The following is a 6,904-nucleotide window of genomic DNA, read 5'->3' on the forward strand; positions in this document are numbered from 1 at the left end:
TCGTCCTGCTTCCCAACGCCGACCTTTTCCAGTGCTCTGGCCTGGGGCATCCAGTGCGGGGGGCACCCCTGAGCCAGGACCCCCAGCTGGCCCCACCCTGCTGCCACCCTCTGCCGTGCCCTGGGGAGACAAGGACGGCACAGAGCCTGAGGCCCCCGCGGTGGTTTCATGCTCCATAAGAAGGGCGCTCAAAAATAATAGACACGCAGCCAGCTGCCCAGGGCCTGCCGCGGCATTGGGCCATGCTGAGGCGGCCGCCTGGGAAAGAAGCCAATTCCCAGGCCTGGTGGGGAGAAAGCACAGCATCGGCAGGGGCAGGAGCCGCCGTGTCTTGGTCAGCAAAGCCCCAGCCAATAAGGGGCTAAAAGTAAGCAGCCTCTCCTGGTGGCCGCGCGCGCTCTCCTTTCCCTATGACTCGGGGTCCTCCTGTCGGGGCGGGTGTCTGTCTGCTGCAGAGCCGCCCTGGCTGGGGCGCCCCAGGTGTGTGTGGGGGGAGGTGCATAGGCAAAGGGATGAGAAGGGGAAGGTCAGGAGCTTCCTCTGACTCCAGGGGGCTCCCTGTCAGTTCTGAGCATCCAGCTGCCGCTGGGGAAAAACACTTTCTGGGCAACATGTTGGAGCTGGGCACGTAAGGAGCCCAAGATAAAGCCCCTGGGGTCCATGTGCGGCACTTGGTGGGGAAGGACATGCAGAACCCTCACCTCTCTGGTTCCCCTTGAACACTGTGACCCCGCAGAGAGGAGGGCCCAGTGGCCCCGGGCCACTGGCTCCTCCAAGAGCCTCTAGTGCTGTCCCGCACATACACCTGTGTCTCTAAAGAATGAAGGGTTGTTGTTTTTTTTAATCTCCAAACAAAGAATGAACATTTTAGTAAGGAATCGAGTGAGTGGGGATCCTGCAAAGCATCCCCTGGGGCTGGGAGGTGGGATGCAGATTTATCTCAATCATGCTGCCATGGCTGAAACACACAGTTCAGTGAGCCTCTTTTGAAACAGAGTGAGACTGTGAGCCCCACAGAAATATTGCTAATGTTGCCTTTTCCTCGCACTTCTGTCCCCTCCCACCTCGGGACCATGCACACCCCTGCCCACCGCGGGGTCTGGCGGCCCGGCTTCCCAGCATGTCTTACCTGGAGAACGGCCAAAGCCCTTGAGCCGTCTTCCTGCCTTCGACACCATCCCCCTTAAGGCCCTTCTCCAGCTTCAAAAATGTCATCGGCTGCCCACACTGCTTGGCCTGACCCACCTGGTTCCTCAGCAAACTAGACACCCATTTCTTCATTCCTCTCTGCCTTTGCTAAAGGCAGTTCCCACTTTCTAGAACACTCTCCTCCACTTTTGCTATCTCTTAAATTCCTACTAACTTTTTTTTTTTTAAAAGTAGACTCCATGCCCAATGTGGGGCTCAAATTCATGACCCTGAGATGGAGAGTCACGTGCTCTGCTGACTGAGCGAGCCATGGGCTCCGAATTCCCACCAAAGCCCAGTTTACATGGTACCCTCTAACCCCAATTCATCCCAAAGAGAAATTGTCACCCCCTTTGTGTCCCTCAGGCATGTTAGGCAGCTTCTATCACAGCGTCTATGTTTCCCATTACAGTTACTGTCTTGTGTGTCCCCCTGCTGGCTGGCTGGATCCTGAGGGCCTGACTGAGAACAGTGCCTGGCACACAATAGGCATCTATTAAAGGCAGCCAAGCCATAGTTGACCTACAGACCCATGATATAAATGTTTTTTTGCAACAAGCCACCCAGGTTTTTTCAGCTGGTTTGTTACACAGCATGACTGTGCCAAGAGCTGACTGAGACATGTGGGTCCAGGGAGAATGGAGTGTTTGGGACGGAGCGTGCCATGCTGGCGGAAAGCGCGTGCTGAGAGCTGGTGGGGGGTGCGGGGTAAGGATGCTCGGAATGTGGTGACAGAGTCAGACCACCCAGTTTCAAGTCCTGGTTCTACCTCTTGCTCCCATGTGTGTGTCTGTGGGCAAGTGACTCATTTTCCTCATCTATAAAATATGGATGACAGTAAAAGGCTCTGTCTCGTGGGGCTGCCATGAGGAACGAGAGGGACAACGACAAGCCGGGTGCTTGGCACACAGCAAGGACTCCGCTAGTGTTCACTGTTAGTGATGATGACTAATTGTGACTGATGGTCGTGTGCCCCTCCTTCCCTGGTCCGGCTTGCCCGCTCCCTGCCCAGTTGCTCACAGCATGCGCTGTCTGTCAAGAGGCGCTCCGCGGGAGGGAGGCAATTTTCCTCTGTCGTCTTCCATGGTTTCTCTCGAACTTTGATGTTTCATGAGGGGCTGGCAGCAGCCTGTGCCCTGCCTTCCTGCAGAAGAGCTGAGCATGGCGCCCGCTCCTGGCTTGGAGCGCAGAGAGAGTAAGTCGCAGCTCGGAAAGGCAGGGCTTGACAAAAGCAAGGGGTGGGGTGGGGGTGGCATGGATGGTGACGACTTCACCTTCCCGGCTCTTGTGAGTCATGCAGACCCACTACCAGCACCCCCAGCTTCTGGAGATGGGCAAGAGGCTGGAGGTCTCCGTGTCACCTGCGTGTTGGTCACCTCAGCAGACGGTCATGCCACCGCAGCCCCAGGAAGCAGAGACAGGAGGGATTCAGAGTCAGACGCAGCACAGGCTCCGCATTTTGGGACACAGGAAATATCTGAGCAAGTCCCAGCGTCATGTACCAACAGGACTCTCAAAGCCACCCAGCAGAAGATCGCATGAGGAAGGGACTCCAGAACCTTCCAGGGAACACCTGAGAGGGACTGGAAGGATTGCAAGGGCTTGAATAAATGGAGATGAGGACGGACAGCGGCATCCTGGGCACCCCTGGCTTACAGCTACCCCTCTCCAGTGACCCACCCCGAGCAGAACGCTGGGACTGTCTCATGGCTGCCACAGCAGCTGTCCCCTTGCCCACTCTTCCAGGAGGGGCCCGGCCTCACCAGCTCCTTCTGTGCTTGGCTGGGGATGATCCCCAAACAAAGAGACCCTCCCTTCTGGGCTGCCATTTGCCAGGTCTCCTAGGACCCCAAAGCCAGAAATAGGAGAAGGGGGAGGACTCAAGTCCTGTAGACATCAGGTGTCTCCAGGAGCCGCGGCTGCCGTGAACAGGACTCCCTGGGATCGTGACTCCCACCGAGGCCACAGCATGAGATGGGACAGAAAGCAGAAAGATGAGCAGGAAGGGGCGCCTGGGGGGTTGTCGGTTAAGTGTCCGACTCCTGATTTCCGCTCAGGTCATGATCTCAGGGTCGTGGGATTGAGCCCTGTGTTGGGCTCCGTGTTGGGCGTGGAGCCTACTTGGGATTCTCTCTCTCTCCCTCTGCCCCTCCCCCCGACCTTGCACACACTCAGGCTCTCTCTCTCAGAAAAAAGGAAAAGATTGGCTGGAAGAATGTGGGCTGGGGAGCATGGAGGCCTGAGCTACCTGGCTGACCCGAAGCAGGTTACTTCCCCATGTGGAAGATGAGACCACCATCTTCCTTTCCCCAGCTGGGTCAGAGAAATGAAAGGGAAAGATGTGGAAATGCAGTGGAAGGTGAGGGTCGGGGAGGAGGCAGATGACAATGTTTCCTCTTCTGGAAAGAATTCCGGGCACATAGCCCTCTCCAGAAGGAAGAAAGATCCCCCTAGCCCCACCTGTACCCCCCAAACTAGCATAATAATAGCAAACACGCAGCATTCACCTGGCGCTAAGCCGTGCCCTAAATGCTTTCTACGTGTCTACTCATTTCCCATTATACCCCATTCTGAAGATGAAGAAGCTGAAGCTCAGAGGGGTTGAGTAACCTGCCCAAGGTCACACAGCCAGTGAGAGGTGAGGTCAGATTTGGACCTGGCCATGATTATAAGCCCTCATTCTCTTTTTTTTTTATTTTTTTTATTTTTTTTTAAAAGATTTTATTTATTTATTTGACAGAGAGAGACACAGCGAGAGAGGGAACACAAGCAGGAGGTGTGGGAGGGGGAGAAGCAGGCTCCTGCAGAGCAGGGAGCCCGATGCGGGGCTCGATCCCAGGACCCTGGGAACATGACCTGAGCCGAAGGCAGCCGCTTAACCGACTGAGCCACCCAGGCGCCCCATTCTCTTTTTTTTTAAAAAAAGATTTATTTATTTGGGCCACCTGGGTGGCTCAGTCAGTTAAGCATTTGCCTTTGACTCAGGTCATGATCTTGGGGTTCTGAGATGGAGCCCTGTGTTGGGGTCCCTGCTCAGTGGGGGGGTCTTCTTCTCCCTCTCCCTCTGCCCTTCCCTGAGTGCTCTGTCTCTGATAAAAAAAATAAAAGCTTAAAAAAAAACACAAGGATTTGAGAGAGAGAGAGAGAGAGAGAGAGCCGTGAGCACGTGCACACGAGCAGGGGAGGGGCAGAGGGAGAGGCAGAGAGAGAATCTCAAGCCAACCGCCCGCTGAGCGCAGAGCCCCGCGTGGAGCTCGATCCCATGACCAGCGATCCTGGCCTGAGCCGAAACAAGAGCCGGACGCTTAAGCGACAGAGCCCCCCAGGTGCCCCCTAACCCCTCTCTTAGGCTGCCTCTGCTCCTCAGTAAACCCCCGGGACCCTCAGAACAACTCTTGAGCCCAGAACTGGGAGAACTGAGACAAAGCAAGGCCCCAGGTTTGGCTGGGAATGAAGACGTTTTCTCTTGTGCGGTGCTCAGCCAGAATTGCCTGGAGTGATTTGGGGCAGGGCCCGGTGTGGGGAGTAGGGCCGAGAAGGACCCCCTGAGGCATACGAAACAGACGAGAAACGGACTGAAGCAAAGACAGGCACAAGGAACTGAGAGCAAATGAGAAGCCAGAGATGGGGCCGCAAGCTGCTGCTGAGATGGTTTTGAAGGGAAGCAAAGAGCAGGGCCCTGGAGAGACAGACGGGAAGCGGCGGACAGGCGCCCCTCCCAGGCCTGGGCGCTCTCCTTGGCTCACTCATCTGGCTCCGCCAACCTTGAGGGAAAGCACGCAGGCCGGGGGTTCATGGTGTCGGGGTGGGGGGTTGGGCTGTCCCTCACGGAGGGACATTCTGCACAGCACATGACTGTTGCCCTCACACCTGCAGTGCTGGCCTGACAGGGAGGAGGACCCGGGCGGGGGAGGCAGGGCGGGCTCAGGGACAAACCAGACACCGCATCCTGCCTCTCCGCAGCGTGTCCTGGCCTCACCAGACAGGGACATCGGGGGCAGGGGCTCTGAGCGAGGCTCACTCACTCCCGTGTCTGGCAGTGGCTGCTGGCTGAGGTTGGGATCTCGGGTGAACCCCTACATGTGGCCTTTCTGTGTGGTCTCTTCACAGCCTGGCAGCCATGTGAGTATCTGGACAAGGATATTCTGGGCAGAGGGAGTGGCCGGTGCAAAGACCCGGAGGTTTTGGACAAAACCAAAGATCTTCTAGGTTTTAGATTTAAATCTATATCTATATCTATATCTATATCTATATCTATATCTATATCTATATCTATATCTATATATCTATATCTACCTCTGCAAGGGCAGGTTCTTCCAAAGATGAGGGAAGGGAGGACCAAACAGCATGGACCAAGCCTCTGCTTGGGGCTAAGACCTTTCGGTCAGCAGGTGTCTGCCCACCCCAACCCCCAGCAGGGAGCAGGTCCTTGTCTCAGCCCACACAAATGAACTGGCTTCCCAAAGGGCTCATTTCGGAACAAAGGGAAGGCTGGTCCCCACGACAGACAAATCCAGGTTTCCACCCTCCAAGACAGTTTGCTTGTAATCCAAAAAGAACTATCTTTCCAACATTCCCACATTTTAAGTCCAGTCTTTCTGATTACCTCTCGGCACTTAATTTTTTTGAGGCCAGTACACCTGTGAAACCCTTTTAAGAATGATTATTATCACCACCTTTTGCAATTTGGGAACTGAGTTTCAGAGAGGGTAATTCCCATGCCCAAGGACACACAGCCAGTCCCTCCTCCCCAGCCTCTTGGCACTTAGAGGCTGTATATCTTTGGCCAAACAACTGGGCCTCAAAGCCTCCGGTGGCTCCCTGGGAGATGGGAATGAGGCCCACTTGCTGGCAGGGTGTGCCCAAGAATAATGACGTAAGAGGCCTCGGCTTAGAGCAGATGCTCAACAGATTGTCAGTATTGTTACCGCTTTCACTGTGCGGATGGGAAAGTGGGCCCTGGGCCCATCAGATGTGGCCGTTCCCCCGACTCAGTCCAGACCCGAGGATCCCAAGGGGGGACACACCGGGCAGTGTGGTGTGGTGGTGCTGGTAGGGGTCTGGGGTTTGGGGCTGGGCTCCTCCGGGCTCTCTGACCATTTTCCATCTTCCCTTTCTTCACGAGCTGCCATCATTTAACAACCTCGGGAGTGAAAAAAGAGAGCTGGGGGAGCAAATGTGCAATAGCTTAAATTAAAATTAAATTGAAATAAATTAAATGAAAGAGGCAACTTTCCCGTCCTCATCTCTCAGGCCAAATCATGGTGAAGCACTCTGGCTGCGGAGGAGCCGGCCAGTAGGGGGTTCCTCGGCTTCCCAGTGGCCTCCTGGAGGCCGGGGGTGCCGGGTGGCCCTCCCCTCCCTGCCTGCTCCCCTCAGGGGGCTACTGCTTCTGACAGCTTTTCCTGGTTGTGGGCGGGGCCGGTGCCCCATGCTGGGGGAGCACCCGGAGCCAGAAGCCCAAAGCTGGCCCTGCCTCCCTCTGCCTCCTCCATCCTGTCTCCACCAGAGATGCCAGGTCACAGCGGAGACTGGAATCCAGGACAGCTGATCCCCAGCCGCAGGTACCTTGGCTGGGGAGGTGCGTGTCTGATGGGCAGCAGTGGGGTTTCGAGAGAGCACCCTCTAGATCCCTCGGGTTTCTGGGGCCTAGATGACACGGTGGTGTGGCAGAGCCCCCCCCCCCCCCCCCCCCCCCCCCCCCCCCCCCCCCCCC

This window comes from Callorhinus ursinus, unplaced genomic scaffold (genome assembly GCF_003265705.2).
Source record: "Callorhinus ursinus isolate GAN/ISIS: 27379988/994484 unplaced genomic scaffold, GSC_fseal_2.0 scaffold12, whole genome shotgun sequence".
NCBI lineage: Eukaryota > Metazoa > Chordata > Mammalia > Carnivora > Otariidae > Callorhinus > Callorhinus ursinus.